This window comes from Mauremys mutica, unplaced genomic scaffold (genome assembly GCF_020497125.1).
Source record: "Mauremys mutica isolate MM-2020 ecotype Southern unplaced genomic scaffold, ASM2049712v1 Super-Scaffold_100274, whole genome shotgun sequence".
Classification (NCBI taxonomy): Eukaryota; Metazoa; Chordata; order Testudines; family Geoemydidae; genus Mauremys; species Mauremys mutica.
In genome coordinates, this window is record NW_025423301.1 from 128,129 (window position 1) to 141,465 (window position 13,337).

The 13,337-nt window shown below is 51.9% G+C and overlaps 1 pseudogene; it reads right to left on the reverse strand.

Moving 5' to 3' along the window:
* Positions 1-327: 327 nt before the first annotated feature.
* On the reverse strand, positions 328-13,150 carry LOC123360579 (annotated as a pseudogene).
* Between the last annotated feature and the right edge of the window lie 187 nt (positions 13,151-13,337).

A 13,337-nucleotide genomic window follows, 5' to 3' on the forward strand; every position in this document is an offset into this window, starting at 1 on the left:
ATAGGCAAGGAAGCAGGCGAGCCTTAGATGTATCTCATGTACCTGTTATGTACGTCAGTTCATTGCCAGGATACTTCTGTGGTTGAATCACGTACCTGTGGTGAGAACTTTCCCTGAAACTCTATTTTCAGCTCCCCAAATACTTGGAATTTTCCACGGGGCTGTTTATCTGTGCAAAGTTTATCTGTTGAAAGTTCATAGGCCTCAAGCCTTATGCTAACTTGCTGAAGCTAATGTCTTACAGGATACAGGCCTGTAAGTTTCTTTCATTACTGCTGAATATAATGCAAAGCAGTGAATATAATAAAGGCAAGCTAGCCCACTGGGCTACAGTTCAAAAGATTCATCTGTCAGGCACACAATGAACCCCAGAAACACAGATCCCGATGACATGGCTTTACCTGTTAAACATGCAGTCCTTGTTGAATAGTCAAATGGGAACAAGTTTCTATTGATCATTGTCCAGAGTCCTCTGTGAGCAAACACATCATAAACATAAATCCCATGCTAACTATCAGATTGTGTTTAAGCAAATGGGGGATGCAGGATGGTTATGAGTGAAGTGAAAAGAATCACACTACTGGCTTATGTTTTCCCACAGTCAACAATGCATGGGAAACTTGTTTCATGACACCGGCTGGTTAATATGTCATGAACATAACTCAGCTGTGCCCTGTTACCTCACCTACATCAACTCCCATGAAAGCACTGCTGTTGAAAATACTGTGTTGCTCTTCTGGCAGGTTTTTTTTGACAGGTTCAGGTGATAAATAACATTCCATTTGTGATGACTTAGAGTACTTCCTAAGTCAAATGGGCTAAGAAAATAAAAGAAAAAGCGTGGCTTACTGATTTGAGATGTTTCCCCCTTGAGTAGGAAAAGATATTGCATTAGTTGTAGTTTAGAATAAAACCAGAAGGCATCTCTCTGAATAAATTTAATAGAAGACAAAAAAAGTAAGGGCATACAGACAAGATCTGTGGCAAATGAATGTCTCCATAATGTCTCAGATAACAGATAGAAAATGGTGTTAGAGGAAAAGATATATTTCACAGGCAACCTGCATTCTTGGTCCAAATGGCTATGAAAGGTGTGTGCACCTGGGACAGCTGCCATCCCCCCATCGACTCCGCCTGAGCCTCTCATGGCGCTGGAGTACAGGAGTCGACGGGAGAGCGCTCAGGGGTCGATTTATCACATCTAGACTACACACAATAAATTGACCCCCCCAGCTCGATCTCACAGCATCGATTCCGGCCGGAGCGTAGACCTGCCCTAGATATGGTTTCTTAGTTACTTCCCCCACCCTAGTACGTAGGTGAACCAGGTCCCATCTTTGGATGGAGACTCCAAAAATACACAAGGGAGCAAATTAGCAGGGCAAATCCATGAGCAGCCCATCCTCCCCCGCCCTTCATACGCAGGCTAATAGCAAAAATCAACTTTCCCTTCCCCAGTGAGATGATGAAACCGGAGAGCTACTCGGTTCAAGCTCTTTTGTCATTTCCACTTTCTGTCAGACTGCTTCATCAGCCAGCGGCAGTAGCCACATTAAAGACCCCAGCGAGTGGCAGGAGAGTCAAGTGCTGAAGTGAACGACAACAGTGAGCTCTGAAGCAGCTGTCTAAGGCAGGGAAGACAGCGGGGTCCCCAGTATTTCCCCGGGATTCAATAGCATGGAACATCTCATTGAGTTTAAGACATGAAGGGACCACTAGATCACAGACTATGCCTTGCATGTCTCATTGGTTGCATGAAGTGATGGTAAATGCACCTCTGTGTCGTCATATTATCGCTCTGTCAGTGTGGCATTCAGGCTAAGCAGCGGTTCGCCCAACTCTAACACTACCAAGGAGTGTGCTCACCTGGAGAGATGCTCTGCGGAAAGCAGACCCGGCCCTTAATAATCTCCTCATCATGTTCAAAGGGGAGATTCCTGCAGACCATGTCATAGAGCAGGACCCCCAGAGACCAGACTGTGGCTGACCTGGCATGATATTGGTGATTGAGGATCCATTCTGGGGGGCTGTACACTCTGGTCCCTGTAGAGGAGATCAGAGGAGCACGGTTAGCAGAAATAGTTCATCTCTTACCCTAAGCAGAGCAACCAGATATTAATGATTTGTTCAGGTGTTATCAGGGTGACCAAGAGACCAAGTCTGGTACTTCAGCCCCAAACTTAGGTTGCAATATCTTAATATTGTTTAACTCTCAGCCCAGTTTGATTGGGATTTAAACCCCAGCAGCTGTGCTAGGGCATAGACTACAAATGAAGCAGAACCAAATGGAGTGCAACCAACCATGTTTCCCAGCTGCAATACAAGCCACAATACGTAACAGCTTTCTTAAGGCCACCGTTATCCTGACTTCATCTCTGTCAATGTAACCATTTCTCAGTGAGGTAAAGAGAGAGGCAGCTTGCAGATGCTTCAGTCCATGGTGACCCAGTGCAGCCAGAGCATTTGGGGAGGTGCTGAGGCCTTGTCTACTGCACAAGGACCCCAGACAACCTTACAGTCCTTTCTACATAAAAGGGTTTCCTTGCTTAACCCAAAGAAGAGTTTATTCCTTTTCTGGCACTGACTACTGTTGAGTCAGGCAGGGATAAAGCCTGCCTTCTCCAGAGCTGGGGAGAAAGGTTTGTTGTACAACGTCAAGGGAGTGGTTTTAGTTTGTACCGTTGTGCATGTGATAATTATGCTTGGAACCCTGTTTTGGCCTCTGCAGAGGCTTACGCCCTTTGCCTTTGTTGTATCTGATCTCTTCCCTTCTGGCAGGAAGAGGAGACTGAGGTCAGAGCTCCTAGTCTGGTTTCTGGCCACTTGACTGTTGTTTACAAACTTTGGGTTGTAAAAAGAAACCTGATGTCCCACCAGGGGGCACCACTAGCTTGGGAAATTCTGCAGGAGATGGGTGGTTGGGAGGGGCAAACCCATCCCTTGTCATGAGCCGTTACATTAAAAACAAAAAATGCAGCACCCATCCAGCAGGGCAGAAGCAAAACAAACCCTCAACAACAAACTGATCTGGTTTTTTGAAAGTCAAGGGCCCTATCCTGAATCTGCCTTTCTAGTGGGTCAGAAAGAATGCCTGCTGCTCTGTTTATCTGTCCCCCACGCAGATCCCTGAACCAAGGTCAAACAGTCCTCCCTGGGTCTGGAGCTCCCCCCTCCCCAAAGATCTGACTCAGGTGCCTTTGAGGAGCAGAGGAAAGGGAGCCAGCTGTAAGCAGATCTCCCACCGATCCTATTTCACAACATTCATCTCGTGACAAAATGCAACTTTCCAATGAAACAAATAATTTAGCGAGATGGCGGAGACAGCAGCTTCTCCTCTTGATCCCCTCCCCACATTGATGTCCATCCATCCCCACAGAAAGAAACTGCACAAGAGCCCTCTTCTTTATCCTTGAGGGGGGAGGGGGAGGACTTCCCCTCCCCTGCATTCTAGCTGGTAGATTAGGTTAGGATCCAGCACCTGAGCAGCCATGACTGCAGAGAGGTTTCACTCAATCTTTCTCCATCTAGGAGGTGAGGCAGATCCTGTTTGCACCACCCCTGGAGGGTGGAATACCAGCCAGACCCCTGCTGAAATGCTACAGATGTCGTGGACCTAGAGAAAACCAAATCACTGGAACCAGAGCCCAACTTTCTCCTCTTATTGCTCACAGGGACTCCAGAGATTGATGCTTGTGAGTTCACACCCGGTTTCTGCCATGTGCCCCGCCCCCAGCCCCTGCATGACATGGGCAGCTACCACCGGTTAACACCCAACCAAAGGGCAAACACATTTGTGAAATGCTTTTTGGATACAAGGCAGGGAGGAAAACCCCAAAGGTATCAAAGCTGCACATCACACAACAGTATATTTAGCAAATGAGAATGGCAGGGGGAGGAGGGAACAAACCATTCCCTGGCTGGGAAGTTACTGCACATTTACAGGCAGGGAACAACTCATTTCAAAGAGGAATTTCCCTGGATTCCCTCCCTACGCAGATAAAATAGAAGGGGATGGAAACAGACACTCACCATCAAAATCAGTGTACACTGTGTCCTTGAGTAATGCCCCAGACCCAAAATCTATGGAGTTTCAGTTCCCTGCTGTTCAGATCAACCAGGATGTTCTCGTCCTTGATATCCCGGTGCAATACCCCACAGCTATGACAGTGCTGAACCGCCTCCACAACCTGGTGGAAAAAGCTGCGGGCCTGCTCCTCGGGGAGAGCACCCCGCTCCGTGATGAAGTCAAACAGGTCCTGCACAGGATCCGGTCGCTCCAAAACCAAGACGAAGCTGTCCGGTCTCTCAAACCAGTCCAAGAGCTGAATGACCCCCGGAAGCCTGAGCCCACTCTCTTCAGGAGCAGGATCTCCATAGGCACTCTGCTCCCGCAAGGCTTCACAGAGAGAGAAAGGAGAGCTCCATCAGAGGCAGGCAAACCCACCCACCAAGTCAAGAGCTACTGTGACGAGGTGGGACTGGTTTTAATGTTCCCTCTGAATACTGGGGGGGCCCCTCAGCTCTGGCCGACCCTCTGTGGCCTGGCAACTAATGGCCAGGCCCTTCCTCCCTGCAGACTACGGGTGCCATCGAGCACCCTCGACCTAAAGGGGGGCAGGAAACTGGAAGGGCCTGGCTGGTGCAACTCTTCCCCCATGAAGAGGGGGATGCTGGGGCATCCCTGGGAACTTCCCCAGGTCACTGGCTGAAGTGACCCCGCTCAGTTCGTTCTCGAAGGGGGGAGAGGTGTGATGAAGTGGGACTGGTTTTAATGTTCCCTCTGAATACTGCAGGGGGGGTGGGGGGGGCTCAGCTCTGCCTGACCCTCTGTTGCCTGGCAACTAATGGCCAGGCCCTTCCCCCCTGCAAGGGGATGCTAAAGGTGTTGGAGCCAAAGAGATCAGGTGACCTCCTGGCCCGGGAAAGAGACTCAGCCCAGAGAGGAGGGGCTGGAGGGGGTTTGGCAGTTCTTGGAAGCTGGCTGGGGAATGGAGGGGAGCCCCGAGGAGGCTCGGGCCTCCCGGTGGGGCGGTGGCCTCCCTGGGGCCCCAGATGGACCTAACTAAGGGGGGGTCTTGTGGTCTGTACCGGCAAGACCTGGTTTGGACCGTGTTCTTGTCATCTAAATAAACCTCTGTGTTACTGGCTGGCTGAGAATCACGTCTGACTGCAAAGTGGGGGGGCAGGACCCTCTGGCTTCCCCAGGACCCCGCCGGGGTGGACTCGCTGTGGGAAGCACACGGAGGGGCCTGCTGAATGCTCCACGGGAGAGGAGGCTCCCCAAAGTCCTGACTGGCTTTGTGGGGAGCAGTTCCAGAGCATCGCCCGGGGACTCAGTGACACCTACGACACCTTCACTACAGAGCCAAGACCATGCAATGCAGAGCCACAGCACATATCCCTGCCCAAGACACTTACCAGCTCTCCCCAGTTAGAAACCCGGTCCCGGTCCACGTGCTTGATGGCTACCTAGGACAGAACCAGCCAGACAATCAGAATCGGGTCAGGCAACCCCAGAAAGAGGGGAGGCAAACAAGGGACCAGTGAAGGGGAGGCAAGATGGTGGCTATGCCAGGGCAAAGCAAAGGAGATGTAATGGGGTAAGGGACGGGTCTCTCACCAAAGGTGGAGCTCTATAGAGCGGGCTGCAGGGGTGGGATGGGGGGGTCCCTGTCCAGGTTCTACTCACCGGGGCGCTGTCCAACAGGCGGGTGCCCAAGTAGACAGAACCAAAGCCACCACTTCCCAGCAGCGGGCCCACCTGGTACAGCTTCTCCAGCGGCTCCTTGTCCTTCCCTGCAGGCAGAGAGGCACAGACACCAGGATCAGACCCAGCTGTGTCCTCAAAAGACCGGGCCAACCCTCCAAACCGGACCAGAGCCACATCCCTCCTCAGAACGACTCCTAACCCCCCCAAACTGGACCAGACCCACATCCCTCCCCAAGCCAAACTGGAGCAGACCCACATCCCTCCTCAGAACGACCCCCCACCCGCCAAAACCGGACCAGACCCACATCCCTCCCCAAGCCAAACTGGAGCAAACCCCCATCCCTCCTCAGAATGACCCCCCACACCCCGAAACCAGACCAGACCCACATGTCCAATTGGTCAAGCCCTTGGGCAGTTGATTGGCCCACTGGCCCTACTTAAGCCAGCAGCAAGCACAGAAAAGTATCCAAAACAACTGAGCTCCACCCTGCTCTGGACTGTGCACCTTATGCTTCTTGATTTCCTGGCATCCTTACCCAGCTTGAATCCTGGCATCTGACTTGTGGTTCTGGACCTCCAGTTTGTTTCCTGGCTCTGGCCTCCTGGTATCCTGATCTGGGCTTAACTCTGGTTCCAATTTCTTGTTTGTCTTCTGATCTCCCGGTATCCTGACTCAGCTGACTCCTAACTGCTGTTGCATGACTGCAGACTCTGGCTGCAACTACTAAAATCTAACTACCCATGACCTGGCCTTGACAAGGGGAGTTCTTTGCATCCCAGCACAAAAGGAGGGGAAAGAGATCTTCACACAATTTAATTAAGCATCAACTGTACCACTTAAAGCAGCAATTAAATTTTATTAACTGCTGTCTCAGTCTTAACTATAACATCTCTGCTGTAACATTAGTTGTGTTTTCTGGGTGTTTATACAAATGCTATGTATTTTTTTTAATTACCTACTAGCTAATTAGGTAGCTGAATGACACCCCCCCCCCAGCCTGAGCTTCTAATTGACACAAATTCCTCAACATCTCTTTTAACCCCTGTAGCAGGGGGCTGGTGCAAAAGCACCTAATTAGCCCCTGCTCAGCCAGCCCCAATCAGGAGAAATAGATTGGGGCTGGGGAGAAGTCTGGTGCCTGGCCTCTGGAACTGGCTGCACCTGTGGGCCTGCTCGTTGATGAGCTATAAAGGCAGGCTGGCTGGCAGCCAGTGTAAGGGGGGAATGGCCAGGGAAGGGACAGTCTCCAGGCTGAAGGGAGACTCCCTGTAAAGTTTGTAAATAGTATTGCTGGTGGTGGGAACTGTCTGTAAATAAAAGCCACGGGTGCTGCAGTAAGAAAAGCCTCATAGTGCTTTATTGGTAGAGAGAAAGAGCTCAGCAGGGAGGCAGCCCAGGAAAGGACCCGGTTACAACCCCCCAACTCATTCAAATAGTAAAGTAACTCAGAACTTCAACTCTGTTGGCCATCTTTTCATCTAGTACTTGACTTCAGTGCCTATATTTAACACAGTGTTTTGTAGTATTTCTGTCCATCTCTCCTGGAACCATTGACGCATCTGACACCCTTGTGATTCACTTTAGAGGAATGTTCTGTTGCTTGCAGCTATACCACTTTGGACTGTGATCTTGACACCAATGTCCAATCATGTAAGCAGGTGCAGGCCTGGTCAGTACTTGGATAGGAGACCGCCAAGGAAAATTCAAGTGCTACAGGAAGTAATGTTTATGGATTTCTTTGGCAGAACTCTTATCATAGAATCTCAGGGTTGGAAGGGACCTCAGGAGGTCATCTAGTCCAACCACCTGCTCAAAGCAGGACCAAACCCAACTAAATCATCCCAGCCAGGGCTTTGTCAAGCCTGACCTTAAAAACCTCTAAGGAAGGAGATTCCACTACCTCCCTAGGTAACCCATTCCAGTTCTTCACCACCCTACTAGTGAAAAAGTTTTTCCTAATATCCAACCTAAACCTCCCCCTCTGCAACTTGAGACCATTACTCCTTGTTCTGTCATCTTCTACCACTGAGAACAGTCTAGATCCATCCTCTTTGGAACCCCCTTTCAGGTAGGTGAAAGCAGCTATCAAATCCCCCCTCATTCTTCTCTTCTGCAGGCTAAACAATCCCAGTTCCCTCAGCCTCTCCTCATAAGTCATGTGCTCCAGCCCCCTAATCATTTTTGTTGCCCTCCGCTGGACTCTCTCCAATTTATCCACATCCTTCTTGTAGTGTGGGGCCCAAAACTGGACACAGTACTCCAAATGAGGCCTCACCAGTGCTGAGTAGAGGGGAATGATCACATCCCTTGATCTGCTGGAAATGCCCCTACTTATACAACCCAAAATGCCATTAGCCTTCTTGGCAACAAGGGCACACTGTTGACTCATATTCAGCTTTTCGTCCACCGTAACCCCTAGGTCCTTTTCTGCAGAACTGCTACCCAGCCATTCGGTCCCTAGTCTGTAGCAGTGCATGGGATTCTTCCGTCCTAAGTGCAGGACTCTGCACTTGTCCTTGTTGAACCTCATCATATTTCTTTTGGCCCAATCCTCTAATTTGTCTAGGTCCCTCTGTATCCTATCCCTACCCTCCAGCGTATCAACCACTCCTCCCAGTTTAGTGTCATCTGCAAACTTGCTAAGGGTGCAGTCCACACCATCCTCCAGATCGTTAATGAAGATATTGAACAAAACCGGCCCCAGCACTGACCCTTGGGGCACTCCACTTGATACCGGCTGCCAACTAGACATGGAACCATTGATCACTACCCGTTGAGCCCGACCATCTAGCCAGTTTTCTATCCACCTTACCGTCCATTCATCCAGCCCAGACTTCTTTAACTTGCTGGCAAGAATACTGTGGGAGACTGTATCAAAAGCTTTGCTAAAATCCAGAAATAGTACATCCACTGCTTTCCCCTCATCCACAGAGCCGGTTATCTCGTCATAGAAGGCAATTAGGTTAGTCAGGCATGACTTGCCCTTGGTGAATCCATGCTGACTGTTCCTGATCACTTTCCCCTCCTTTAAGTGGTTCAGGATTGATTCCTTGAGGACCTGTTCCATGATTTTTCCAGGGACTGAGGTGAGACTGACTGGCCTGTAGTTCCCTGGATCTTCCTTCTTCCCTTTTTTAAAGATGGGCACTACATTAGCTTTTTTCCAGTCATCCGGGACCTCCCCCGATCGCCATGATTTTTCAAAGATAATGGCCAATGCCTCTGCAATCTCATCGGCCAACTCCTTTAGCAACAATACTGAAATAAATGACTCAGTCAAGCCTCCCCTCTGGGATGCGCCTGAAAAAAATTATTTTGGATAACATATAAAACTGCTTAGGAATAGGGGAGTTCACTCAAGTAGCCTCACTGAATTCCAGTTTAGATCATTATATTGCCCCTCCTAAAACTCCATGGATTTTCAGACGCATGAGGCATCCCTTACTTTCTAGCCTAGACTGTCACATATTGTTTGTAACTAAACAGAAGCCATATACAAAATGAAATATGGCAATGTTTTGCAGCATATAAAGGATTTTACAAATCTCTCTTCTTAAAGGTTTGGACTTTGCCATCTATCCTTTATAACATGCCGCAGTTTTGCAATTCAGAAATTCAGATCACTTTTCCTTTTTTAAGGATTAGCAAGAATTCTGTCTCACCTGCAAACTTGGCACAACAGGCTTCACCCACTTTTGGTCTGAAGGAGTGATTGTTCTGAGTGCTGCAATATTCTACCAGTTCAGTCATCAACCTACACAACTTCTCTTGATCTACTAAAAATAAGTGAACAGAATTTGTTAGTACTGCATGATGTTTCAAGCCTGATAAATATACATACCATAGGCAGGGCCGGCTCTAACATTTTTGCTGCCCCAAGCAAAAACAAAGAGGGCCGCCCCCCCGTGTTGCGTCGCCCAAGACCCCGCCCCCGAGCATCGCGTCGTCCAAGTCCCTGCCCCCGAGCATCCCCCAAGACCCCACCCCCGAACGTCGCCCCGCCCTAGTCCCCGCCCCCCAAGCGCCGCACCGCCCTAGTCCCCGCCCCCCCGAGTGTCCCATCGCGCCGCCCTAGTCCCCGCCCCCCCGAGCATCCCATCGTGCCGCCCTAGTCCCCGCCCCCCCGAGCATCCCGTCGTGCCGCCCTGCCCTAGTCCCCGCCCCCCGAGCGTCGCGTCGCACCGCCCAAGTCCCCGCCCCTCGAGCGTCACGTCGCACCGCCCAAGTCCCCGCCCCTGGAGCGCTGCGCCGCCCAAGTCCCCGCCCCTCCAGCACGGCGCCGCGCCTCCCATGCCCCGCCCCCCCAGTGCCGCCCGACCGAACCAAAAAAAACAAAACCAAACCCCGATCGCCGCTACGTCCCGAGGTGCCGCCCCAAGCACGTGCTTGGTAGGCTGGTGTCTGGAGCCGGCCCTGTCTGCTGTGTCAGCTATCTGCAGAGCTGGGACAGCACACAGGGGGAGTACACGCACGCAGCCGATTGATATCAACATTGAACAGAGCAGAGCACCGCACTGGTAGCATCTGACAACACACATAACATAAAACTATGGTGTCAAGTATCAGAGGGGTAGCCGTGTTTGCTGCTTTTACAGAACCAGACTAAGAATCCTGTGGCACCTTATAGACTAACAGACGTTTTGCAGCATGAGCTTTCGTGGGTGAATACCCACTTTGTCGGATGCAAGTAGTGGAAATTTCCAGGGGCAGGTATATATAAGCAAGCAAGAAGCAAAACTATGGGTCATCCAATAAAATTAGCAGGCAGAAGGTTTAAAACAAACACAAGGATGTACTTCTTCACCCAATGCACGCTCAACCTGTGGAACTTGGTGCCAGAGGATGTTAAGAAGGCCCAATGTATAAATGGGTTCAAAAAAAGTTCATTAATGGCTATTAGCCAAGACAGTCAGGGACGCAACCCCATGCTGTAGGTGTCCCTAAACTTTGACTGCCAGAAGCCGGGATTGGAAAATGTCAGTGGCCCCGCCCCCCGGGCTCGCTCCGGTACCTAGAGGCTGCAGCTCCGCAGCGGGGGCGGAGCCCGGGTCGGCCCCAGCAGGAGCAGGGCCCGGCCCGGGCACGGGGGGGGGGCGGGATTAACGGGCCCCAGCACAGACCGCGCTGCTCCGCCCAGGCTCCCAGCTCACAATGGAGCAGCCACGCGGCGCTCATCCAGCAGCTGATCACGCTCCGCCCCGCCCCCCTGATCTGCGCATGCCCAGAGCCGGGAACCGCAACCCGAACTACATCTCCCAGCCTGCCCCGGGGCGCTCCCGCCCTCTCCAGCCCAGGTAAGGGAGGGGTCAGCATGTAAAACTGCGCATGCTCCCTGTGAGCCCTGCTGGGGGTAGGAGAATAAAGCTGCCGCTGCCGCCTCTGTGTGAACCGGTGAGTGAGAGACCCCCGGGGGGCGGGCGGGAGAGAAAGTGACTCTGCCCCGGGGAACCTGGGAGAAGCCTCGGAGCTGCCTCGGCCCCAGGGGAGCTGCAGCAGGATCCGCCCCGGCACCGCTGGGATGGGGGGGGGGGGGGGTGTCAGGCAGGGAGGGGAGAAGCCGGAGTTGGGGAGGGGGGGGTTGAACTGTCTCTGGGCAGCCAGGAAATTCCCTGGGGGGGGGGGAGTTAATTGGATCCTGTCCATGTTTGTGCCTCTCGCCCCCAATACAAATTCTCTCCGGTTCTGCCCCTTTTCTCTCTCAGTGTCTCACACGTGGCTATAAGATCTGGGGAGATTCCCCCCCCCCTCCCCCTCCACTGATCCGCTCTCTCGGCTCCCCTGATTTTCCCCGGTCTCTGCATAATCCTGATTTTCCACCTTCAGTTGCATAGTTTGTGACGCGTTTTCTCTGCAGATCTCAAAGACTGATACAAAATACCCTAAACACTTGCCCCACTTGGCAAAGAAAATCTCAGCTTTACACCTTTTCTCAGCTTCTTGAACACGGATATAAAATGTTTGCAACTGGTGCCTATTTCCTCTCTATTCATTTAACAAATATGAGCTAAAATCTGAGTGTTTCACATCAATATCAACAACAGATATAAAATCCCTCTGATTTTCCACTTTCTTCTCTCTAAATTGCAAAAATGGATCTAAAATGGCTCAGATTTCCAGCCTTTGTCTTTCATTTCTATGTTATCATCAAGTGTCAATTAAAAATTCTTTCATGTTTGGGGCTGTTCCCCATGTTTCTAAATCCCAGCAACTTCTTCCTTGGAGGGAACCTGTTGCCCTGAGTCCTTCTCCATCTTGGAGGTTGCAGGGGGTTAAATTTCCCAGAGATCATCTTTCCCCTCTCCTTTGAGAACCATTTCTTCCCCTACTTTATCTCTGTTAAAATCTTTGCCGGTGAAAGAGACCAGCCACATATTTAATACATATCAAAGCCAGAGGCCTCTCCCTGTCTGGGGGCTCAGTGGTTCCCAGCTGGTAACGGGAGAGTTGGCTGGACCCTTTTCTTTTCTCCAGCTGGCACGGGATGAGGAGGTCACTCTGAGTGCAGGGTGGGTCCAGAAGTATCTCAAACCCCATGAGAAATGGTCTCTGTGAGGGGTTGATTCCTGCAGTGCTAAGCGGATGTAGCCACCTCTGGGGTGGATCCATGGTGGCCATTATTTGCTAGTGACAGGCCATGGACATTTCTTGCCTTTCTTGCCCTCCAGGCCTTCCATTCTCCTGTTCAGGAGGCATCCCCCAGGGCTCCCTCTGCCTGTGTGGCTGGCCAGCAGGGGGCAGTGATAACTTTCTATCCACTTATCACACACTGTGAGGTAACACTGTTGCTGGGGGGTGGGGTGGGGTGTCTTTGTGGGGAGATTTCAGCTGGAGCTGAAGGAGCATTGTGGTGGGGGAGGTGTTTGGGTGGCTGGACAGGGGGTACTCTAGTCAGGTAATAAAAAAGGTAATAATTGGAGATATACCAATCTCCTAGAACTGGAAGGGACCTTGAAAGGTCATCTAGTCCAGCCCGCTGCCTTCACTAGCAGGACCAGTTTTTTTTGCCCCAGATCCCTAAGTGGCCTCCTCAAGGACTGAACTCACAACCCTGGGTTTAGCAGGCCCATGCTCAAACCACTGAGCGATCCCTCAGTGGTTGGTGTGTTCTGGAGATTTGGGGTTTGGGGGGGTAGTTCTGATGTGCCCAGCCCTGAGGCTGTGGGTCCTGGAGGTGGGTATTGCTGGGGGTCTGTTGGTTGCAGAACAGCAACGGTGGGTGTCTCTTGGGGAGGCGGGGTAAGGGGTTAGAGGGAGCCTGATGCTGTGCCAGGGGCTCTGTCTGGGCTTCCCCCACTGGCTCCTGGGATCGTTGCCATGCTCAGGCCCCTTGGCCGCCCCGTACCCGGGACCTGCAGATACAGTGACGCAAAGGCGGCGGCGTAGACGGTGGCCAGGTCGCCCAGGAGCAGCTGCCGGGCCACGTGCGGCGGCTCCCCCATGGCGCGCGGCGGGAACGGGACTCCGCCTCCGCGCACCCGACACGTCCCCGGCCTGCACGGGGACTTGGGCGACGCGACGCTCGGGGGGGGGGGGGGCGCTCTTTGTTTTCGCTTGGGGCGGCAAAAATGTTAGAGCCGGCCCTGCCTGTGGGACCATCGTGCCCGGCCCCTGAGATCCTGGCAGGGG